At 41.7% G+C, this 25,759-nt stretch overlaps 1 long non-coding RNA gene and 3 other non-coding genes across 4 annotated transcripts; 1 reads left to right on the top strand and 3 right to left on the bottom strand.

The window, feature by feature from the left end:
- Nucleotides 1-1,593: 1,593 nt before the first annotated feature.
- TRNAM-CAU (transfer RNA methionine (anticodon CAU)) lies at nt 1,594-1,666 on the top strand. Its single transcript has one exon. It is a non-coding gene; the product is annotated as a tRNA-Met (tRNA).
- A 716-nt stretch (nt 1,667-2,382) lies between these two features.
- On the bottom strand, nt 2,383-2,455 carry TRNAM-CAU (transfer RNA methionine (anticodon CAU)). The gene has a single exon. It is a non-coding gene; the product is annotated as a tRNA-Met (tRNA).
- A 14,328-nt stretch (nt 2,456-16,783) lies between these two features.
- On the bottom strand, nt 16,784-16,856 carry TRNAR-ACG (transfer RNA arginine (anticodon ACG)). The gene has a single exon. It is a non-coding gene; the product is annotated as a tRNA-Arg (tRNA).
- A 1,702-nt stretch (nt 16,857-18,558) lies between these two features.
- Nucleotides 18,559-25,696, bottom strand: LOC143668937 (uncharacterized). Its single transcript, XR_013168637.1, has 2 exons — nt 25,528-25,696; nt 18,559-19,112 (listed from the first exon to the last, which is right to left on the bottom strand). It is a non-coding gene; the product is annotated as an uncharacterized LOC143668937 (long non-coding RNA).
- Nucleotides 25,697-25,759: the final 63 nt, after the last annotated feature.

The following is a 25,759-nucleotide window of genomic DNA, read 5'->3' as shown; positions in this document are numbered from 1 at the left end:
CCAGGATGATTATCTTTAAAAACAAACAAACAAACAAAAGATGTAATTATCACCCACTCCTTGCAGGTGTGACAAAATCATTGTTTCTCTCAGACTGCGGGGGAAAGGGAGACTAACAAAGGTCCCAATGGGAAAGAAACTCTACCAGCACTTTGCTTTCTTCATTTGCCAGATATGAAGGGAATATGCCCAGCTGGGGTGGGGTGGGGGGGGGAGTGCTTCCCAGTCCGAACTACCTGGCTAATTAGCACTGTTCTCCTGAAGTCCTCATTTTATTCCTTTTTAAAGAAGATTGTGATTATCACTTGATTTTGTGATAATCCTAGGCAAATGTGGCCTTCTAGGAGGAGCTGGTGGGGCAGATTTCAGGGCCACACATCTGCAGCAACCTCTTCCCTACCTACTTGGCTGGGTCATCAGGCAGGATTTTCTCCCTCCTATATTCCAGAGAACTATAGAGCTCGGCAGGGAAGACAGTAGGATCCTGGGGTAGGCTAAGCCGGGGTTGAGGGAATGTGGAGATCAGGGCTTTTTTCAGAGGATAATTTTAAAGAAGGGGAGACAATGGGAACACTGATTTTTCTGGTGACAGAATCCCTTCCATTCCAATTTTCTGTGTGGATTTTGAATCTAAAATCTCATGAAAAGGATTTTCTTTGTCCTGAAATGCTGGATATTTTCTTTCCTTCTTTTCCTTCCTGAGGTCAATAAACAGCTCTTGTCTGCATGTCTTTCAAATTGTGGATGCTGAAACCATCACATTGACCTATTGTTTTCTCCACCACAGATCTTCCACTCTGGTTAGAGTCACTGATTTACTATCTTGACCTCTTGAGCATTCATTGCTGTTCTGAGAAGCCCTCCTTTGTGTTCAGATTATGACCTTCATAGGTTTTCCCAGAGAACACTCAATTTTCGAAGCCCATTTAGTGTTCTTTCCTTGCCTGGGAGCAATGGAGAAGCTTAAAGGGAAAATGGTTCTTTCCAGGCAGAGATCGTGTTGGGTTCTTTTTTTTTTTTAATCTGACAACTTTTTTTTTTTCCATAAGATTTTTTTTTTTAACCCTGGTGGGTTCTTACCTCAACTTCTAAACCCATTTATCAAGCCCCTAATGAACACAGAGCTCAGTGCAAGCGACCAGCATTCTAGAGGGAAAGGGCAACCAAAGTTTTAGTAATGTTTACTGAGCAGTTTCTACTTCTCTGACCCTGTTCCAGGTGCTGCTAATCCCCACAGCCTTCATTTCTCACGTGAAGAAACACATGAAGGATTTCTCACTCCAGACCTCAAGAACCACCACCGCTACTCAATTAAGCTAACCAGACCTATGAGCAAAATGTTCTCATAATTCCCTGTTACCTTGAAAGGTAAACATTGTTCTAATGACAGTGCTAGAAAGCCTTCTATCGCTGGTAAACACCGGGCGGACGCAGACACCCGAGGCTAGGGGCCTTAAGGGATGGTGATATATTTTATGGAATGGATTTAAAGAAGCATCTATGATATTCTTAGAATAACCAGCAATTGACAAAACCAACTCATAAGAATAACATTACGTATTTCTGTAGAAGTGTAAAATGTTTATTACAATTGCCCTCTTAGCGCAGCCGGCAGCGCGTCAGTCTCATAATCTGAAGGTCCTGAGTTCGATCCTCAGAGAGGGCAAGCTCTGCTTTTCTACCCTAAATTTGAGATCACAGCCGGCAGACTGAAGGAAGGAGAGACTGAACGGCATTTTCAAAATAGCAATTTCCCTGACTCTTCCTTGCAAGCTTGAACCTACCTCTTTACTGCTTTGTGAATCCTGCAGAGTAGACATTGTTACCCAGCACATATCTTTTTTATTTCCATATACTCTGTTATTTCTCCCCACCCCACCCCCCAAGGATGTAGCTCCACGAGGAGGAATGGAAAGTTTGTTTTATTCACTTTTAAGTGTTTTGTACTTGAAACAGTCACTGACACAAGGTGCTCAAGAAATATTTGTTGGGTAAATACATGAATGAATGACTTTACACTTCCTCCACCCAAAGCTGCCTATTAGGTGACCCTCAAAGCACAGAGTTGGAAGATAAATTTCCCTTCTTCATTGATTTGGTGAGGAAGATCAAAGATAAAATGTAGCTTTTAGTTTCTGGGAAAATCAAAATCACTTCATCAGCCATTTTACTCAAACCACTCCCCCCTCCCCACCAAAACAAACAAACAAACAACACTAAGTAATTCTACCATTGTCAACAAGCATCTCAAAGCACTTGGGTGCCACAAGTGCTTCTTTTATTTTGTGCTCCATTCTAATGTGAATGTGACATTTCCTTTTGTCCTTTTGTGGTGCCCAAGGACAAACCAGCTCCAAACTTAGGGTAGTTAAAAAGCTAGCCTGCCCTCTCTGAGGATCGAACTCAGGACCTTCAGATTATGAGACTGACGCGCTGCCGGCTGCGCTAAGAGGGCAACTATGCTAATGCTTTTACACTTCTGTAGAAATACGTAATGTTATTCTTATGAGTCGGTTTTGTCAATTGCGGGTTTTCTAAGAATATCATAGATGTTTCTTTAAATCCATTCCATAAAAGATACCACCACCCCCTAAGGACCCCTAGCCTCGGGTGTCTACGTCTGCCCGGTGTTTACCAGCGTTAAGCCTGACGTGGGGCCGGGACAAGGAGCCTGTCCACCGATCCTTTCACTCTTAGCCACAATCCTCTGGCTGTTCGCTCCCTCGGAAAACTCAGTGACCCTCACATTCCACGGCCTTCTTTTCTGTAACGACATATAAGAGCAAACGAGTGAATAATCCTCAAACACGTTTCCACTCTAAGCTTCTCTCCTTTCCTCTTTCCCTTCGCTCGCACCTATATGACCGGAGACACTTTCCTTCAAACTACCCGAAATGGAAAGAATAACCTTCATGTTTATTTTGTCAGAGTTACGTGCCATGAATTCTAACAAGGGATTTATTCGGATTGTTTCACTTAGTTCATTGATTTGGGCCATAAACTATGAATCCTGGTCCACACTTGAAGCTTGAGACGCAGGCGCAGGGGGAGGCGAGCGCGCCGGGGCCGCGGGCTCTCCGAGGTCAGCTCTCGCGGCCACATCAGCTCCGGGGTGCGCCAGGGGTCCCCCACCACTGTGCCGACTGCTTTCCCGAACCCTCCCCTCTACAGGCTCAGCGGTGCTTTCCTCCTTCCCTTACAGTCCCCTGGCCCGAAGGCTGGGGCTCTGTTATCGCGCCCCGCCCTGCACTTCCCAGGACTGAGCCTGCATCTAGGGCCGAGCTGCACGAGGTGATCGGAAGAAAATTAGCCACCGGGCTTTCACCCTCTGGGATCACAGCTCCTCTGAACAAATAGAAAGCTAATTATAAATTGGTGGATTTATATACTGAAGGTTGCCAGCCCTTCACTGCCTGCACGTCAAAAACAAGAATGTCAAAAAAAAACAAACAAGAATGTCTAAATTACTACTGCTTCCAAAGGGGATATTATTTTCATCTGTTTCTCGAAAGGTCAGAAGATGTGAGCTTGCCAGCGAGTCCCAAGATCCAAAGGGTAAAACCCGGAGAACGTGAGAGAGACCTCGTCACTTCTTAAGTGGAAGCTGGCGCTCTCCACTTGAACTAGGAGTTCTCCACAAACCCTGACGATTTTGTACAGTGTTTGTTCTGGAGTAGGCATGCCCATCTATATTCCACCATCCGCCGTGTCCAGCAGCCTCAAACACCGGAATTTCAAGTTCATTAATGCGGGGCCAAGAATCAGCTGATGACTGGACATCTCAGAAGTCCCGGAGCAAGGACGTCCCGCCGCGAGGAGGAAAAGGAACCCTGAGAACAGTCACGTTGGCAAGGCGTCGGGGCCCCCAATATCACGTTTCCGATTCCCTGGAAGAACAGAGAGGATGCGCCAGGTAAGAAGTGGGCCACAATGGCCCGGCTGCTTGGCGCAGCTATCCCCACCCGATTATCTGGCTCCTGAAAATGACCCGATTATCCGCTCTCCTCGTTGCTGTCACCGCCTAGGAGGACAGGACAGGGAGGCCTCTCTCGCGTTCTGAAGAGCAAAAAAGCAACAGTTCCCGCTCAGGCGAGTGCCAGAATCATCACCCAACGGAAACCCAACTGTCTTCCTTATAACTGGGAGATATGTTTTCACTTTTTGTTAAGGAGTATCAGGTAGAAATCATATGTCCACACCACATGAAAGAAGAGTAAAAATCACAGGAGTATTCCAGAAAGGAGCCAGGAGGGTTAAGAAGCAAGATCGTATCAGACAGGGGAATCAAGAATGGATGTTGAGGAACAGAGATGAAGAGGGAACGTAGGGATGGAGAGAACAGGCGTGGATGTAGGAATTCCTTGGTGAGAAAAAAAGATGCCGGTTTGATTGAGGTGTGTGTGTATGTTTGAAGAGCCTGGTCACAGAGGTATGCTGGGGAGAGTGAGGCTCAGAGACATTTGAAGAACCCAAGCAGAGGATTTAGATAATCAAAGGAACGTTTTAGGAAAGAGTTTTTAGCTCTGAAAACTAAAGAGTTTGGAAATGGTGAAGCTGAAATTGGAGAGAAAGGGAAAGATACTCTTAACATGTTTAAGGATTGAGGTTTATCCTCTTTTGTCCTGTCAGCTCCTGGGGTCAGTAGCATGGGTCATCCTGCATCTCCAGCATCTAGGATGCTTCCTGGCATAGCATATACATAGTGAAGTGGGTGAAGGGATAGACAAACGAGAAGAAAGAGCTGGAAGGGTTGTACAGGAAGAATCTATAGTGTTTGTCAAGGCATTGGGTGTACAGATTTGAGGGAGGAGAAGGAGTCAGGGGACATGGAAGTGTTGAACCAGGATGTCAGGCACAGAAGATATTCTGAATTTATATCTGATAAATGAAAGGGAAAAAATCCACACATTTATAAGTATTGTTATATAAATTAATTAATGAGCTGGTGAGGAGAAAAATAGAGGGTGAGACTATATACTAGGTTAAAGAAAGAGCACATGTTTTTAATTTAGAGGAAGCGTCAGCTTTCCGTTTCTGGCTTTGCTCCTTACAGCCACATGACCTTAAGAAAATTATATAATACCTCTGAGCTTCAGTTTCATCTGTAATATCAAAATATTGATATTTAGATTATCTGTAAAGCTAACTCAAGCATAAATAAAATTAATAAAATTAATTCAAACTGCTGAAAGAGTCCTTGTTGCTTTGAATTTCTATGCAGTCCAGGATGGCCTGGCCTGTGAAATAGGGCTGTGGTGTTGGAGGCCTTGAATTGTAAATGGACTGAGAAGAGAAACTTCCAGAGAGGGTTTAGGTATAATGGTAGAGTGTCCACATACTTCGCCCAAGAGAGGCAGTGGCATCTAATACCTCCTTCTCATCACTTTTTTTTTTCAATTTTATTGGAGAAGTTAGGTGTACAGAAAAATCATGCATAAATTACAGAGATCCCAGATATCAACCTATTATTACTACCTTGCATCAGTGTGGCACATTTGCTGCAATTGATGAAAGAACTCTTCTATGACAGAACCATTAACTATAATCCATAGTTTACTTTAGTCTTCAATGTTTGTGTTGTACAGTTCTAAGGATTTTTTGTTGTTGTTGAAATTTTTATTCTAGTAACATTGTTGTTGAGATTTTTGTTCTAGTAACATATATACAACCTAAAGTTTCCCTTTACCCACATTCAAATATATATTTCACCTATTAATTATTATTCACAATGTTATGCTATCAACAGCACCATCTATTACCAAACTTTTCCATCATTCCAAATAGGAACTGTAGAATTTAAACATTAACTCCCCATTCCTTACACCCACACTGGCCCCCTGTAACCTTAATTCTAGTTTCTGACTTTTAGAATTTGCTTGTTCTAAGTATTGCCTATTAGTGAGATCACACACAATTTGTCCTTTTGTGTCTGGTTTATGTCTTACAGATGTCTTCTAGGTTCATCCATGCTGTCGCATATATCAGAACTTTATTCTCTCTTTTTTTTTTTTGCATGGGCAGGCACCGGGAACCTAACCCAGTCTCCATCATGGAGGCAAGAACTCTGCTTGCTGTGTCACCCTGGCCTGCTGTACTTCATTCTTTTTTATGAGTGAAGCTCCGTAATACTTGATAATGTGTCCATACATTTTCTTTACCCATTTGTCAGTTGATGAAAAGACACCTGGGTTGCTTCAGCGTTCAGCAACTGTAAATAATGCCACTATGAACATCTGCGTGCAAATAACTGTTCAGATCCCTGCTTTCAGTTCTTTTGGGTATGTACCTAGTAATGGGATTGCCAGGGGTAATTCTATCTTTAGCTTTCTAAGGAACCACCAAAGGGTCTTCCACAGTAGCTGCACATTTTACATTCCCACCAACAATGAAACAGTGTCCTATCTCTCCATAGTCTCTCCAACACTTGTAATTTTCCATTTTTTAATAGCAGCCATTCTAGTGGGTATGAAATGGTTTCTCACTGTGTTTTTTGTTTGTTTGTTTGTTTTTGGTGTTTTGGGGTGCACGGTCTGGGAATTAAACTGCATGAAAGGTGAGCATTCTACTAACGAGTGGTTTTGATTTGCATTTTCCTAGTGGCTAATGATGTTGAGCATCTTTTCATGTGCCTTTTGGCCATTTGAATATCTTCTTTGGAGAAATGTCCATTAAAGTCTTTTGCCCATTTTATTACTGGGTTGTTGGACTTTTTGTTGTTGAGTTGTAGGATTTCTTTATATATTCTGGATATTAAACTCTTGTCGAATATGTAGTTACCAAATATTTTCTCCCGTGTGTTGGTCGTTGTTTTACTTTCATGATAATGGCCTTTGATGAGCAAAAATTTTTTATTTTGATGAGGTCCCATTTATCTGTTCTTTCTTTTGTTGCTTGTGCTTGGGCTGTAAAGTCTAACAAGCCATTGCCTGACACAAAGGGCTTAAAGATGCTTCCCTATGTTTTCTTCTAGGAATTTTATAGTTCTGTTTCTTATTTTTAGATATTTGATCCATTTTGAATGATTTTTGTATATGGTCTGATGTAGGTAGGGGGCCACCTCATTCTTTTGCATATAGGCATCCAGTTTTCCTGGTACTATTTCTTGAAGAGACTATTCTTTCTCAAATCAGTGGACTTGGTGTCCCTGCAAAAATCAGTTGGCCATATCTGTGAGAGTTGATTTCTGAATCTCAATTTGATACCATTGGTCTATATGTCTGTCCTTGTGCCAATACCACATTATTCTGATTGCTGTGGCTTTGTAAAAAGTTTTAAGATTAGGAAGTATGTGAGTCCTCCAAATTCATTCTTCATTTTCAAAATGCCTTTGGCTATTCAGGACCCCTTCCCTTCATGTACACTTGCTGATTGATTTTTCCATTTCTGCAAAGAAGGCTATTGGCATTTTATTGGTATTGCATCAAATCTGTAAACTGCTTAGGGTAGAATTGGCATCTTAACTATATTTTGTCCTCCAATGCATGAATATAGAATGTCTTTCCATTTATTGAGGTCTTCCTTGATTTTCTTTAGAAAAGTTCAGTGATTTTCTATGTATAAGTCCTTTACAACCTTGATAAAACTTTTCCCTAGATATTTGATTTAAGATGCTATTGTAAGGGGAATTTTATTCTTGATTTCTTCTTCCAGTGGTTCATTACTAACATATGATTTTTAGGAGTTGATCTGGTACCCTTCATTTTACTGAATTCATTCCTTTGCTTTAGGAGCTTTGTTGTGGATTTTTCAGGATTTTCTGTCATCTGCAAATAGGGGAAATTTTACTTCTTTATTTCCAATTCGGATAACTTTTATTTATTTTTCTTGTCTAGTTGCTTTGGCTAAAACTGCCAGTACAATGCTGAATAATAGGGATGACAATGGGTGTCCTTGTCTTGATCCTCATCTTAGAGGGAATGCTTCCAGTCTTTCACCATTAAATATGATATTAGCTGTGGGTTTTCCATATATGCTCATATCACACTGAGGAAGTTCCCTTCTATTCTTAGATTTCTAAGTGTTTTAACAAGTAGGGGTGCTGTATTTTGTCAAGTACCGTTTTTATATCAATTGAGATGATCATGTGGTTTTTCCCTTTCATTCTGTTAAGGTAGTATCATTTGTTAAATCCTAACTTTTCTGTTATAACTCCACCTTCTCCATTGATCTTTCTCCCAATTTTTATGGGTATTTGGGCTATGCCCAAACTCTTTATTTCTTTATGCCTGTGTTGGTTTGAAAGGATGTATGTATCCTAGAAAAGCCATGTTTTAATACTAATCCCATTTTATAAATCCAGCCATTTCTTCTAATCCTTATTCAGTACTGTATGTTTGAATCTGTAATTAGATCATCCCCTGGAGATGTGACTCAATCAAGAGTGGTTGTTAAACTGGATTAATTGGAGATGGGTGTCTCTACCCATTTGGGTGGGTCTTGATTAGTTTATGGGAATCCTATAAAAGAGGAGATATGTTGGAGAAAGCAGGAGATTCAGAGAGAGCAGAGAATGCTGCAGCACCATGAAGCAGAGTCCACGAGCCAGCGCCTTGGAGATGAAGAAGGAAAATGCCTCCCATGGAGCTTCATGAAGCAGGAAGCCAGGAGAGAAAGCTAGCAGATGACGCCGTGTACTCTATGTGCTCTTCCAGCCAAGAGAGAAACCCTGACTGTGTTCACCACGCGCCTTCTCACTTGAGAGAGAAACCTGAACATCATTGGCCTTCTTGAATTAAGGTATCTTTCCCTAGATGCCTTTGACTGGACATTTCTATAGACTTGTTTTAATTGGGACATTTTCTCAGCCTTAGAACTGTAAACTAGCAACTTATTAAATTTCCCTTTTTAAAAGCTATTCTGTTTCTGGTAAACTGCATTCCGGCAGCTAGCAAACTAGAACAATGCCACTTTGACCCACTGTCTTGTATCCTTTCCTCTCAGTCTTAAGAACTTCCTTTTGCATTGCTTATAGGGCTGGTCTAGTGGTAATGAACTCCATCAGTTTTTGTTTATCTGGGTATGTCTTAATGTCTCCCCCATTTTCAAAAGCAAATCTTGCTAGAAATAAAATTCTTGGTTGGCAATTGTAAATGCAGCCCTTTAACTGTTTTCCATAGTTTTGGGGAAGGATACTGTGTTTAAGGTTCCTGCCACGTTTGTCTGAGTTAGGCTGGTATGATGGCCACCCTCAGAGCCTAGCCCCAGTGATCCAAAGTGGCTGATCAAAAGTAGTGGTCAGCAACCAGATCACACACCCTCAATCCTGGGGAACTGGGTCTTTATATCCCACCCTTTATATTCCAAGCTCAAGCAGGAGCCGTGGTTGGGGACCTCACTGTCTTCTTCCATGAGGATGAAAGTTGGGTAACCATAGCCACTGCACAGAGCATGCAATTCACCATATTTACTACAATTTACCAGGCTTGTCCCTGGATGCTGCAGTGTTCTACTAGACTCCGGACTTTCAACATAGTTAATTCAGACAGTTCCTGTCTGTTTAATTGTTCTGGTGGAGGGACTGATTCCTGGGGCTTCCTACTCTGCCATCTTCCCTGCGCTGTTTTGAAAGGATGTATGGACCCTAGAAAAGCCATGTTTTAATCAAAATCCCATTCCATAAAGCTAGAATAATCCCTATTCAATACTGTATGTTTGAAACTGTAATCAGATCATCTCCCTGGATGATGTGATTTAGTCAAGAGTGGTTGTTAAACTGGATTAGGTGACGACATGTCTCCACCCATTTGGGTGGGTCTTGATAAGTTTCTGGAGTCCTATAAAAGAGGAAACATTTTGGAGAATGAAGGAGATTTAGAGAGAGCTGCAGCACCACAAAGCAGAGAATCGGTGAGCCAGGGACCTTTGGAGATGAAGAACGAAAATGCCTCCCGGGGAGCTTCATGAAACCGGAAGCCAGGAGAGAAAGCTAGCAAATGACACCGTGTTTACCATGTGCCCTTCCAGCTGAGAGAGAAGCCCTAACTGTGTTCATTATATGCCTTCTAACTTGAGAGAGAAACCCTGAACTTCATCGGTTTTCTTGAACCAAGCTATCTTTCCCTGGATAGATGCCTTTGATTGGACATTTCTATAGACTTGTTTTAATTGGGACATTTTCTTGGCCTTAGAACTGTAAACCGCAACTTATTAAATTCCCGTTTTTAAAAGCCATTCTGTTTCTGGTATATTGCATTCCGGCAGTTTGCAAACTAGAACATTCCCATAATCCCTCTTCTCTCCATTTTTGTGCTTTTCCTTTACCTTCAGTGGTGATCATTTTTTCCAGTTGCAACCACAGAGCTTCTTACCTGGAATAGCTGGTTCAAATCTATGTTACAATGGATGTTAGGTCATTTTATTTTTCTTTATGGGCACATACAGGGTAGGGCTAGCAATGACTTTACTGACACTTCAATTCAAGGGCCATAAGGGGTGAAGGTTACCTGGAAAGAGTGGTGAGCAGTTAAACCTCAGCAGGTAGGGATCCTCAGCATGGAAGAAAGTTGTTTGTGCCAGGCTGCACTGAACATTTTTGCCCAGGGGATACAAGGTGCTTTCCAGTGGATATTTAAGCCCTGTCCCCTGGACTAAAAGAAGCTAATTTCATTGCTTATACAAAGTGGTCTCTGCTAATTGAGATTGAGTTTTCTGTGGTGATTTAATCTGGGAAGAAAGGAAGTTCAATACCGGGCACCTGGAGAGGCCAGATGCAGAAAATAATTTGTGGGTCTGAGGCCCCTCAATGAGGCAGCACTTGGAAAAAAGCAGGGAAATCAGGGAAAGGAATATCCTGACACCAAGTGGAGTTTGTAAAGAAGATACAGGTACAGTGGGAACAGTATGCAGAATTTCAGTAGACAGTTAACGGTGGCTATAACTGCCTTGCCATCACAGTTCTGGGTCTACTTTTTACTCTAATAATAGTCCAGAACAAAATCCTTGGAAACACCTTCCGATTTATAAATAGAACCAATGGGAACGTTTTCCAGGGCCACACCAGGATGCAAAGACTGATTTTCTTCTGCCAAGTGCAGAGTCATCTAGAGATAAAGGGCACTGTAAGTGCCCTGCAGAAGATGCCGTAAAGCAAGTCCTTCCCCACCAGCTCTCAGGCCTGGTGCATCTGAGCCAGAGGGGAAGTGGAGGGAGGTTGTGATTCACATTAGAGTACTCAGCAAGATAGTCCCTGCAGTTCACCCCAGACTCAGATTTTTCTCTGCTTCACCTTGAGCCTAAATCTTCAGAGATACTGGGAATGAACAATGAGGCTCTGGCAACAAGGGGTCTCTGAAAAGGAGTGGACTTCAGAAACCAAGGTTGATTAGGAGGTTGATGAACAGTCTCAAAGATTGAGAAGAAAATCCTCATATTTGGTTCTGCTGTGGAGCTGGTAACTAGGATCCTTTATTGCTTCCTCTCTGGGTTCCCACAGAAGCCTTGGCCCCAGCTGTCTGCCTCCAAATTCTTCTACTCTTGCTCCAGTCTCATCACAGCTGACTCCCCCTCATCATTCAGGCCACAACTCAAATGTCAGTGCCTTAGAGAGTCTTTCCCTGACCTCTCTGGTAAATCATGCCTTCCCTTTTCTCCACATCATGTTTATAAAGTCCTGTATTGGAAAGCACATTAAATTGTTTCTTCCTTAGAGTACAGGCTTCTCTAAAGGTTGATAGTCTTGATTCCCACAGCTAATCCCCAGTGCCTTAAGTTAGGATGATGCTGTTCTTGGCGACTGCCTGTGCAGACATTGGGGGTGCAGAAGGGAAGCACTTACTCTGAATGGTGTTCTTTCATAGGGCAAATTCAAGAAGGAACAATAGCCATATTAAAGAATTGGGGCATGATGTGAAGTTTCCTTTTTTCTGGAATGAACAAGATAACTGGCCATAGCTGGAAGCAAGATTAATCCACTCATGAAGTTTTCTTGTGAAGTTCATTCCCAACGTCAAAGTCAGGAGGTAATCTCTTTTGAGCTTTTACCAGTTAAATGAAAAGGCAATTGTCATAACTAATTTGTAAGAAAGAGAAGTAGTCAGCTATTTGCAGTGGTGTTCTTTGTATAGCAGTTAGTACTCTGTGTTGTAGCATTTGTAACCTCTGATTGAATTCGAATTGTGGCACTCTGGAGCTTCTGTTCTCATTTTCTCTCCTCTGGAAACTGAACCGAAGGCTTTAATGGTCTTTGTTCTACTCAGAAGATATACAAAAGAAAGCTTCTGCTCTTTGTTTCTGAGCACTGGCTTGTTAAACAAGAGAAGGAGAAAGTAGGTACTTGTTTCCTTCATCTATTATCCTTCAGTCCCTCTCCCCCATCTCTTTCCATCTCCACTCAAGGTAGTGCCTACAATGACATCTTAAGGACAAGGAGCCATTCAGCTGCTTTATCTAAGGGTGGTTCAAGAGCATGAAACATCTCAGAAAAACAAGATATTATGTGATTAAAGTGAATAATGGCTTAATTTGCATAGAGGTTGAATAGGACAGAATTCCAGAAGTGACTCTGGAAGACAGCCAGCCCTCCTTCTGAAAGACCTTTGGACGTTCTAATAGTGTTCAGAAACATTCTACAAGCAAAAGCTTGTTCCTAAAGATAGACGATAAAAACTGAAATGGTATAATCTAGGAATGCCTAGAGTATACAATGATAGGGACCTCATTACAAATTTAAAAATCTTTTTGCATGAGGAAGAACAAAGGAATGTCAATATTGCAGGGTGTTGAAAATAGATAGTAACTCATATTTTTTAAAAAAGTTTTTATTTTATTTATTAAATGTACCAACATACAAACACATTCTTACCATATGATCATTCCATTCTTACTCACAATATCATCACATAGTTGTATATTCATCTTCATGATCATGTCTTAGAACATTTGCATCAATTCAAAAAAAAGAAATTAAAAGAAAATGGAAAAAAATTCATACGGACCATACCCCTTACCCTTCCCTTTCACTGATCACTAGCATTTCAATCTACTAAATTTATTTTAATATTTGTTCCCTTATTATTTATTTATTTTTAGTCCATATGTTTTACTTGCCTGTCGATTAGGTGGATCAAAGGGGCATGAGACACAAGGTTTTCACAATCACACAGACACATTGAGAAAGCTTGTATCATTATACAATCATCTTCAAGAAACATGGCTACTGGAACATAGTTCTACATTCTCAGGCAGTTCCCTCCAGCCTCACCATTACAGCTTAACTAGAAAGGTGATATCTGTATTATGCGTAAGAATAAGATAATTCATATTTTAAAAATTTATGTGTGAGACTAAAGCAAAAAATGTCTATTTAGAACAAAATTTATATCTTGACTAGTGCATTTCCTAATATAGCTTATGTGGACAGTTTAATTGAACACCATAAGTACATGGAAACTTGAGTAGGGCATGAGATGTTGTAGGTTTGTCCAAAGTGATGCCTCGATAAATCCCAGAGTGATTTGAACAGTGAATAAAAATGTATTTGCAAAGTCTCCTTAGGGGGATGGTGAGGAAGGGGGAAAATTCAACTTCCCCATGTGGAGAATTCCTGATGTTCTCACAAGCAGTGGGGACAACCAAAGCAATAGGCCGAGCCCTCAATCTTGGAATTTATGATATGAAACTTATCCCTGCAAAGGATAGACTAAGCCTACTTAAAATTAGGCCTAAGAGTCACAGCCAGAGAACCTCTTTTGTTGCTCAGATGTGGCCTCTCTCTCTCAGCCAACATGGCAAGCAAACTCTACTGCCCTACTCCCTCTCTACATGGGACATGACTCCCAGGGGTGTAAACCTTCCTGGCAACATGGGACAGAAATCCTAGAATGAGCTGGGACTCAGCATCAAAGGATTGAGAATACCTTCTAGACTGAAAGGGGGAATAGAAAAATGAGACAAAATAAAATGTCAATGGCTGAGAGATTTCAAATAGAGAAGTTATCCTGGAGGTTACTGTTATGCATTATATAGATATCACCTATTTAGTTAAGGGATATTGGAGAGGCTGGAGGTAAGTGCCTGAAAATGTAGAGCTGTGTTCCAGTAGCCATTTTTCTTGAAGATGACTGTATTATGATGAAGCTTTCGCAGTGTGACTGCGTGATTGTGAAAACCTTGTGTCTGATGTTCCTTTTATCTACAGTGTGGACAGATGAGTAAAACACATGGATTAAAAGTAAATAAATAACAAAGGGGAACAAATGTTAAAATAATTTAGTAGATTGAAATGTTAATGGTCAATGAAAGGGAGTGATAAGTGGTATAGAAAAAAATAGGGGAAACAAAGGTTAAAATATATTGGGTAGATGGAAATACTAGCCATCAATGAGAGGGAGGGGAAAGGGGTATGGTATGCATGAGTCTTTTCTTTTTGTTTCTTTTTCTGAATTGATGCAAATGTTCTAAGAAATGATCATGGTGATGTATATACAACTATGTGATGATACTGTGAGTTATTGATTATATACCAAGAATGGAATGACCATATGGTAAGAACGTGAGTGTTTGTATGTGTTATGTTTTAAAAAAAATTTTTTTTTAATTTTTTAAAACCTTGTTCTTAAATGAGTTTACGTTGGACTATAACTTATTTCAGCATGATTTCAACAGGGAGAAAGTGCTGATAGTTGAGTAAGAAGGCCAAGTCTAAGAAGTGATGCTTAATATCTCTAATAGGTCAGGATAGTAGAGTTCAACACGATTGCGTTTGAAGGCTAAAGCCTTTCGGGGCAACCAGTCTCCCCGGGATTCAGAGGATGGGTGGTCGCTAGATGGTGCTGAACCCAGGGCCGGTGAATGCGAGGACCTTTGAAAAGGATTATATAATTATACAAGGATTATTACAATGTCGTAGGATTATAGGAAAGGATCGGAGGAACCCCGGCTCTGTGCACAGAGAAACGGCATCCATAAGGCAACACCGCGCACGGAGGAGGAATCGGGTCTTAATTTCGAAGCTTTATGTAATAACCTCGTGCGACAGAGCGATCCGTGGAGCAAAGGTTTCGTCTTTTAATCTGAAGCTCTTAATGGAATTCAAGGCAAGTTCATTTTCCTGTGTACAAGATGTAAATGAACTGATCGGTGTCAAGAAGAGAATAAATTCGGATCAACAGAAACCTTAAGAAAACCTATATTTCCACAGTACGAAATTTTACAAATAGCGGATTGGGGGCTGCAAGTAGAAGTTGATGCGAGAATCAAAATACCCCTCTTTCGGAAAAATCGGAATTGGACAAAAATCTACGGGCGGGGGACTCAATGCGCTTGTTTCTGTTTGTTTTGTCTTCGGGAAGACGCGATTTGGTCTCCGGTCAGGGCCTCTGAGGGTATCCGAGGTATGAGGGAGAGAAATGAAGCAGGAAGTAGCGACAGAGACCGGCCAGCAGGTGGGTACAACGGGTAGGTCATCACGTGAAACGTCACTGACCAGGTGACATTTAAACTTTCCTTCTGCAAAGTTTCATCGAAGTATGATAAGAATCTTCTTGCCTTCGTAATGAACTTGAGGAAAACACAACAAACAGAGTTCTGGAACACAGATTATGAATCGCGTTGGGTAACGCTTTAGGATCTGATCACTGTGTCCGGTGGGCTCAGTTGGTTAGTGCTCACAGGGCCGAGTCAGAAATCCCAAGCCCTAGTGAAGCATAACCGCACCCGGAGGTCTGGCACCGATCAGTTTGAAAAGAGGAAGGGAAAGCGACGGCAAATTCCTAAGTACTTTCTGCTGCACTGAAAACTCAAGTGCCATTTAAAGTGGTTGTCAGACGTGGAACAAAGTGAAAGGTGGCGATGAAGAAGTGAGAATATACATGTGCCTTTGGCCCCGGGAGTGTGTGACTTCTTCTCAAGAAAAAAGTTCGAACTACATTAACCTTCCCGGTCACGACACGGCGATCACGTTCCTTAAGTCACCACCGAGCTGGGAACAATTCCGGACTGAACCTGCCGGTTCTCTCAGGCTCCTTCCACTTCTCTTCCCCTTCCTCGGAATTCTCTCTGCTGCCTCCTGCATCCTCTCAGCGTCACCCTCAGGATCAAAGAAACCCTTCCCTTTATCTAGTGGAATTCTTTCGGGTGCTCCTCTGCCGCGCGCTGAGCGGCCCGCGTGCGCCCAGGCCCCAGGAGACCGCGCCCCCTGACGGCGACCGCGCACTTGTCCCCTCGGAGCGCAGGAGCCGGGGCGCGTGGGGGGCGCGCTGCGGCCGTCTGCTCAGCGTCTGGTCTGTAGTCTGTAGTTATTTGTGGGGCAATGTCGGGTTAAACTCAGTGCGGCTCCCTCCTTGCTTATCCCGCCCCGCCCTCCAACATTTGGAAGCAAAAGGATCAAACACATGCCGGTGTTACCCACGTGAAGGGCCCATCGCTCGCGAGGTGCTTCTCTTCACTTGTAGTTTTTTTCCCCCCCACCGAACTTAAGTCGTAGGTGCATTCTGCCCTCCCAATTTTAATTTCCCTCCTCTTTTTGTTAAAAAATGGTCGAAGTTTGTATTGTTGTGAACATGGATTGCGGAACATTGGACAGAATGAAACAGGATTCGCTGAGCATTCTTTGTTAATTTGGGGGAGACAGCGTTAAGACATACAGACCAGAGTTCTTGAAGGGGGGGATAATTTTTCATGCAAAGGGGGCCCATAGAGAAGATTTGGTCAGGATTTACCAGATTCTAATTCCTTTGTAAGGTTTTCCAGACACACTCACTTTCCCCCAAACATTCTCTCAGCTTTGTGGAGAGTGAAAGAACAACTATGAAGGCCTAAATATCTCCTCTGTCCGGAAAAAAGGTCTCGAGCCAGCCAGGAGTCGAACCTGGAATCTTCTGATCCGTAGTCAGACGCGTTATCCATTGCGCCACTGGCCCCACCTGAGTGTGTACTTCTTCAGCATCACTAACATTTAAAAGGTTTCTGTACTTTTATATGACTCACTACCGGGTGTGGTTTATGTCTGTTCTGCTTCCCTCCCATCAGATTACCAGCTTCCTAGCTGAGAGAACGTAAAAGTTTATCTCCCTTAGAACCTTCTTGGTTCAGTTTTCTGCCACCCTCATGTCCTTGGCTTCCTGGTGAGGGCCCTCGCAGCAGCAGATCATGGAAGTTTTTTAGAGCTTAGCTATTCCAGAAAGGAAGGAAACTGGCAATCAGGGACTAGCGTGGATAAATGGAAAACCCCCAACACTCGTAAACCGAATTGGGCTATTCATTCTTTCTCCAGGTTGGGCTGTGTTCCTCCCTGTACTCCCAGGGCACTGGGCAAAGGGCACACACCGCAACTGTAGCATTTATCACACTGTGCTGTGAATGGCTGCCTGCTCACCTGCCTTCCCCATTAGATTACAGGGTCCTTGAGATAGCACCCTCAATATCTAAATTAACTAATCCTACATTAAGGTTCTGTATGCATGAGTCATGGGTTGAGTAGGAAAAATGCCTGCAGGCACCAGGAAAATACTTAATTTGGGGTAAGATAGGCATCACAGGTTTGTGGTCGCAAACCAAGTGTTTAAATGGAAGCACAGTGGACAGCCATAGACAGTGGTAGTATACTAGTTTCTTGAATACAGCTTTGAAGGTGGATGGAGGTATAGACGGGTAAGTGTCCAATAAGTCTAAAGGCAGTGACAGTTGAATAGTAGGGTTGGGCTGGAACTAGGGGCTGACAGTGAAGATTAATGTCTAGTCTGCTGATATGAAAAAGCTGTTAGCCAAGTGCACAGGAGGCTCACATAACATTTTTGTCTTGATTTTAAGATTTTCACAATTACTGTGATCAGGAGTTAACACATATGACTTTAAAAACTTATTTATGAAGTATTTAGTCCAACGATCCCTCCCTCAGTAACGAAACTTTCAGCAACAGAGTCACAATTAAAACAACACCCAACATAAACAAAGTGGATTTATTAACACACATAACCATAAATCCAGAGGGTAGGGAGGTTACACCATTGGTTAATCCAATGACTCCATGACATCATCAGGATCGAAGTTCTTTGAATCTTTATACGCTGCCATCTTCAACATATGGGCCTCATCCTCCAGCTGTTTCCTCCACAGTACCTCAAACTCTCACAATTTCAGGACAAAGTTTAGAAGAAAAACAAACCTCCTCCTTGTGCCTCTTATTGCGAGGACAACCTCTCCCATATGCCCCCTAGTAGATTTTCCCTCACTTCTCATTGGCTAGGTTTGTAGCCTTAATGGATTACTGCCAAGAAGAATGCAACCATTATGATATATTAGATCAATCATAGATCAGCTGTTGGAGCTGAGAATGGGGCCCAACTCTTCTAAAGCATAGAGCAGCATGGAGGTAGCTATATAAATAAAATAACTTTTCTGTTGGAAAGGAGGAATGGGTGGGGGTATTGGCAACTAGTTGTAGTGTAGGCAAACAGTTGAAGCTGCCATATCCTATGCCATCCCTATATTGAAAATAATTTTTTTTTTAGAATTTTGAAAACTATCCCTAACACTAACAAACATGAGGCTATAGCTAGGTTTCCACCTCTAACTATTTTGACCTACAGCTTGTATTCAGTATTAATGATGAGAACAATGACATTAATTTGACGTTTTAATATATTATCAATTAGGTCTGTATAAATTTGGCTATTAGTGATGCCATACTTCTCTGACCTTAACGACTACATGGTAAAAACAACACTACAGCTTTTGAACCTGAAGCCTCAGAGATAAACAAACAAATCATGGTGCAGAGATCTGAAGCTCAACCTGAAACAGTTGCCTCAATTTGCCTCTGCAGAACAGGGTAGGAGTATTAAATTCTTAACTTCATAAGTCAGTCATTTATGCTGCCTAAATTCGTCTATAAAAGATCTAACTCTCACTGGTTCCCAGGCTTAGAGTTGCAGCTTCTTCAATAATAGTTGATATTTTTGATGTGTTTCATTATCAGGATGATGCCATCTGTTCATGTATAACCAGTTTCCATTTTCTGTCTTAACTTTTATTGTATGTTCTTATTATTGTTTATGTAGAAGAAACGACGTAGAAAGAAAAGAGCAGGCTTAGAGATAGACCCAGGTTCAAATCTTGACTCTTCCATGCTGAATTTGGATGAATCACTTAATTCTTCAATCACTCTGTTATCTCATCTGCAAAATAGGGATGATACTTACTTTGCAGGGTTATTGTGAGGATTAAATGAGACAATGCAGATAAAGTTCATGTCAGATATTAAGCGGCCAATAAAAGGCAGCCTTCATTGACGGTAATGTCCAACTCCTTCCCAATCTTCTGAAGCTTAACTTCAATAACTCTAAAGACATTTACCAAAAACTCATTTACCAAGCACAATGTGACACCCTAAGGATTCAAAGATAAGGGTTACTTTCCATTCCTCGAGGAACTAGCATCTAGTCAGGGAGATATATATAAACTTATACCATACAATAAGACAAAGAGGTATCCAGAAATAAAAGAATGCTCTAGTGGCAGAGGAGTAGATCAGTTAGCTCTGGAAGGGAAGCCAGGAGTAGCTCTCCATGAAGTCACATTTGAATCTTGAAGAAGAAACAAAGGTGACTTCGTCAAGAAGGGAATAAAGGGCTAGAGGGTTTCAGAGGGTTCTAGAGGGTTCAGAATGTACAAAGACTGAAAGTGGCAAAAGGCACCTGAAATCTGGGGAGAGCAATTCCATGTGGTGGAATATAACTTGAAATGATTTGGAGAAGAATGGGAAGACTGGCTAGAAAGGTAGGTTAAAAGTATATATGAGCAGCTTCTACAATAATTTTCTAGACCTGGTGGTTCATTTTTATCCTTCCAACTGTGTGTGTATATGTAAATATATATATATATATTTGCCCGTATGACATGTATCACAATATTAAAAAATTAAAACATTTTAGAAGATAGATTAATGCCAGCTTGTAAACATCTTTATCTTTTAAGATAAGAAGTTTATCCTGTAGGCAAGATGAAGGAAAAGAGATTTTTAGGAAGAACGTTCTCAGCTCTGTATTTTAGGAAGCTCAATCCTGGCAGTGCTATGCAGCTAGACCGCATTCAGGGAGAAGCCACATCCCAGCCTGGACCCAGATGACAACGGCCTGGCCTGGCCCATGGAGTGGCAGGAGAGGTCAGAGAAGGGTACAGAGATCTGGTTGAAGTGGAAAAGACAAGGCTTGATGGTTCATGGGGCAATGGGGTAGATTTAGGATAGTGGTAACATTTATGCATCAGGAAACTCCATTAATCTTCACTGAATGGTTAAAAAAAAAAGAGGCTTGGAAAGGAATATACAACTATCAGAGATTACAATAATATCAGTATTGTCACTGGCCTTAATACACTCCAATTCCTCCTATTTTGTTCCTAACAGATGTATAGCAGGTTTTACATATATTTCAGTAGGCTTTTCTGCCACTCCTCTGGCCTGTTAGTTGTATAGTAGGTATGATTCACATATCTGGCAACCTTATTTCCCTAAAGTAATTATTTTCCCCAAAGTCTTTTCTAGCTGGGTCTTTTACATTGAGCATTTGACCCCAAATTACAATTGCTGACCTGCTCTGTCAGCTTAAAATATGTGAGTATAAATAGTTTATTGCTATTTTTTTCTTTAAAAATACAGATATCATTATATATCTTTCACCCAATTTAATTTTTGACCCAATTCTATAGCTTCCTCATACTTCACTAAGGTTCATAATTCAATCTTAACATCCTGTTTTATAATTCTTGAAAAAACTAAAATCCCCCCTATATTTATACTTAAAAATGCTATCTTGAATCTCTGACCCAACAAGTAGAAACAGCAAAATTTCACTTTAATAATTCTGACTTCAGTTCCTATAAAAAAATTAAATCTGTTTTCTAGGACCTCTGTATTCCATATCTTATCACTGATATTAGCATTTTTTGCCTGTCCTCATGAAGTCAGATATCCGAAGGGAAAAAACTTTACTAAAGCACAAAGACACTACTTAAGGTCACTGCCAGCTGTTTTAATAGCACTCCTTGTAAAAGCTATTACACATGCCTCTTTCTCCCACCATCTTCCTGCAGCTTTCTCTGGTAACAGACTCATGTCCCTGACACATACATTGGGCTGGGACACCCCAAATGTGGCCAATCAGAACTCTTCTCTATATTTCCTACTAAAGGTAGGAAAGAGACCCGCCCTGCATTCTTCCCAGAACTGCCAAAGACCATGTCACTCTACAACTTCATGAGAAAATAAAGCCTCCAAAAGAAGTGAAAGTGAGAGAGGGAGAATGTACTAAAGGCAATAAACTCCAGGTTCTAATCCCCAAAGTTTCTTTTTCAAAGTCTCCTGCTTCCACCAGAACTTCTTTCAAGTCTAGGATCTGTTGTTTAAAGTAGTTGAGTAAAGTTTTGTTACCTATATCTGAGGGTCCTGAATAACACAGTGGTAAAAAGATTCCACTCAACAAACTCCTAGGGGGCAGAGAATTTTTATCAAAACTTAGACTTCATAAGTGGAGAAAGAACTGCTTTGTTATTGTTAGAAAACTGCAATCAGGGAACCAGGAACACAGCAGTAAGGAGGTGTGTGGGTGTAGGGACTCTTGAAGATGAGAAGGAAGTTCTCATTCCAAGTCCCTAATAGCCAAAGAAGACTCACCCACTTCCCTCCCTGCACCCCAACTCTATCCTCTCTCTTGTGAAAATCTACGATCCTGGGCTCCCAATCCATATCTGAACAATAAGTATAAAGAAGCCCACTCTTTCCAGTCTAACACACTAGTTAAGCAAGAGTGTACATGGCTGCAAAGTCTTGACTTACAGGCCAGACATGACATCTCATCTGAAGTTGGCCTTGTCATTACATCTGAGATTGGGCTAGCCAGCCTACTCATATTACTCGCTGTGTTTATTCTTATGTTCACATTAGTCACTAATATTTGCCTGGGTTTCACTTGGATTGGTCACAGTAAAACACACTGAAGCAACAATGATGGAGCCAAAGAAGGAGAGAATTCCTGAGGAAAGAATGATGATGTTGAAGATGATAATGACAAAAACACTTGATATTTAAGAAATTTGCAGTTTTCAAATAGGCTTAACAATTGAGAATGTGGAATAGGACCTAATATGCAGGTTACTCTGTCAATCCCATTTCTTTACCCCACCCCTCACTTACAGTCTCTTACAAATTGCCTCCCTTCTCCAACACATGGTTTTTACAAAACACATAGAAGAAATGGATTCCCTGCCTTCGTTGAAGGTAAAATTCTAATGTCAAGGGCAGGAGCAGCTTCAATGAGCAAATGGGAAGACACTGTACTAAAAGCACGCCCAGAAATTAACAATGCTCAAGGAAAACAGTGAAACCCATAGGTATGACTCTTTTGGATTTAGGGTCTATCCCAACTTCAGTTCGCAAAGTCTCAAGAACACTCACCAGGTAAGATAAACAGTATGGCGCTGCATGAAAGGATGAAATAGGGGTAGAGAAAGGTGATTTTTCTTTCCTTGTGTAACTCAGTTGCTTCCAAAATATGCAGAGAGTGCAGCAGTATTGCAAGCAACATAAAGATACCTGTTACTCAGAAAAAAGGGTGATATCCCTTCTGGTTAGCTTAGTCAATGGCCTAAGGGCTAATTCCTAGGACCTTAAGTTATTCTTTTGCCTCCCACTGCTCTATTTCTTTCATTTTAATTTCATTGGGTTCTCCTCCTCTTTAGCAGCCCCTAAACAGTTTTCAAGAGGCTATGCCCGATGGAACACCACCTCAGCCCGTAACCAAGACAGTTGAGGGCATCTCCTTCCTCCCATCCCTTACCTATGATGATGAAGGTGATTGTGGAGACAAAGTAATATTTCCAGGTACCAGGGAGAAGCTGAGGGAAGGCCAGGAGAGTAAAGCTCAGGAATAAGGAGAGAAGAAGGGCGCTGATCATGAAAATTCGACCAAATATGAAGTAGTCTGAATTGGGGAGGGAAAAAGAAGAGAGGCCAGCAGCTCTCTCTAGGGCCCCTTCCTTCCTGGGTCTGAGCTCTCAGAACACTAAAAAGACAGGGCAAAAACTTAAGGTAGGAACCAGTAGCAATTGGTGAGAAACTTGGAGATGGAGGGAAAAGGATGCTGCAAAAAGATCTGTAACAGTGATTCTACCTAGGCTAGTATTCCTAGAGGTGGCCTGACCCCTTAGTTAAGAAATACTTCTGAAATGAGCCACTGTTACTGATGGGAGTACAATTGTTCCTTCAGGTGTGCTGGGTCAGAAAAAGAGGCAGAAATTCTTGGAATGGACGGGGTTGGAGCTGGGCCCTCCCTTTCAAGGCCAGAACTTACTTGATTTTGAGGCAGGAATCTAATATGTGATCTCATCATTGCAAACTGCAAAGAGAGCACTAAACAGGACTTGGGAACTGCCTGGGATTTCTATTTTCACCCAGGTGGAGAGATTGAAGGTCCACCACAGAAGAACAGAGCCAGGGAAAGTACAGATGAGGATTAGAACGCGGTGTGGTGTGATTATCCCACATTTCACACAAAAGGGAACTGACTGGGAAAAAAAGTGGAAGATTACACTTCCTCAGTTCCTTTGGGACTTCTTTCCATTCTTCAATGCCTACACAAGTCTAGTTTCCTTGCCTTTGCTCATATTCAACTTTGTAAGGCTCTCCTTTCTCCTTATACACTAAACAAATCCTCTCTGGGTCACAGACTGATACAGCAAGGCCTGAGATCTCTCACCTCTGAGCTCCTTTTCTTTTCTGGGCCATTTTCGTGTACCCAACTATCCACATCCTTGTATTATTACTGAACTTTCCCTGGGTATATGTCTTGTCTCTTCACCTAGATTCGAAGTCCCTAGAGAACAACAGCCCTTCTTAACTTCCCACCACATTTATTTAGCACACTGCTTTACATGTAGGAAGATCTCAGTGAATATCTGACAACAAAAAAGGGGGGAAAACTCGCCATAACACATGCAAATACATTCCTTGGCTTTGTCAAAAGAAATAAAACTTTTCAGATGCCCCCAAAGCCTTAGTATTTCCCCATATCATTTTTTAAAATTAAACACTGATGTCTTGATTTTATTGTTCTTTTAAAAAAAATAAAAGCACATCTTTCAGTGATACAGGCTAAGAATGCTTCTTAGGAAACAAACCCAGCACTGCAAATTCTGCTGAATTTCAGTAGCACTTAAAAGGCTAAATTTTTAACTCAAGGGTATATTTGTTATTCTTTGGGAAAATAATAGCAAAAGGAAGTTGAGTGAGCTGTGCACATGCTCTTGAAATTGGTATATCCCTTTTACTTGCATCTGAAAGTGTCAGGCAGTTCATACCAAGCAGTGATGAGGATACAACACAACGCCGAGTGTTGGAAATCCTGTGTTCATTTCCTTGTTTGAAAAGGAAACTTCCAACAGCAGTCCTCATGCTGTAACCTTACTTGAAGGTTGCAGTGATTAGTTCAGTATAGCCTTGAATAGCCTTCCTGTTCTTAGGAGCTGCATTACTATGGTCACTCTGTCCCAAGCCAGGGAAACTAATGGTCAGGATTTACCTAAAGAGGACACAAATTTTTGAGGGACCCTGGTCTACATGAAATTCACTCTGAAACTCAACCATGCCTCTAAATCTCTAAATGCCTCAAGGTGAGTCAGATTAAAAAGTCTGAGAGGTACGCTATCATGGTTTAAGAAAAAGGCATGAGCCTACTCTACTGTTCCATCCTAGACATGACTGAGATTGAGTATGCCCATCCTTACTGTACCATAAAGCACTGGAGATTTTATTCTGGACGATAGCTCCAGCTGAGTGGGGTCACGATAAGAGCTTTAAAGGGCGGGCATGAACCTTTGCGATGGGCTCAGACTCCCATGTTTAAGTGGTCTCTGGACAGTAAAAACATCTCTCAAGACCAATCAGGACTCTTAGTTTTGCTCAAATCTGGTCTCGTAGTCAATGCCTTAGAGCTCTTCCCAGAGGATCCAGTCTACCTCTGTCCCTGGTTAATGCATGATGAGAGGGAGGCTTGGGGATCAACAAACATTCCGAGGGACAAATATCAGGGACTACTGGTGATGGCCTCAAGTCATTTGCCTAGAACACAAAGCTAACTACGGTGACTGCTTGCTGCCATTTTTCTCAAACTTAAAAAAACAAAAAAACACTTTAAAGGGAGGAAGAAAGGTACAAAGAACTCCTGAACACCAAGGGCTTTGGCTTCCATGGTTTTCCTAAGGCAACATCTTGATTATAACCTGGGCTGGTGGCAGTGATGGAGAGGAAGTATTTGAAGGTAGCTTCCCAGATTCCAGACGCTTCCCAACCCTTAATCACCCAAAGGCATGCTGGTGCTGCTTGGCCGCTTGTCACTGCCACCTCTGCTCTGGTCCCCCATCCTGAGGCTGGCACACTTGCTTGGTTTGGGGACTGATCCTACACAAAGTTTTGGCAGGATGCAAGTTTGGACTCCAAAGCCGCTACTTTCCACAGCAGGTCACAATCCCCACATCATCTTTACTCTCAAATCGTAGCCTTTCTTTTCCTTCTGTCTTCTGTTAATGCTCCCAGCTTACCGTGTCTCTTATTTCTTCTTTTAACCTTCCTTCTTTTTCCACTCTCCAAAAGTATTCTCTCTCAGCTTTCATCCTTTGGTCACACTATGCTTTTTACAGCTGTTTTCAAAATGAGGCCCTTTCTCCTAGCATTCTCCTGAAGAGTAGAACCTTTTGGTCTCTCCCTGTCTCCCCATTGGCTGGAAGGTTTAGTGACATCACAAGTATGTGATTCTACCCCCAACAGGGAGTG

This window comes from Tamandua tetradactyla, chromosome 25 (assembly GCF_023851605.1).
Source record: "Tamandua tetradactyla isolate mTamTet1 chromosome 25, mTamTet1.pri, whole genome shotgun sequence".
In the NCBI taxonomy this organism is placed as follows: domain Eukaryota; kingdom Metazoa; phylum Chordata; class Mammalia; order Pilosa; family Myrmecophagidae; genus Tamandua; species Tamandua tetradactyla.
This window is presented reverse-complemented; position numbering and strand designations above follow the sequence as displayed.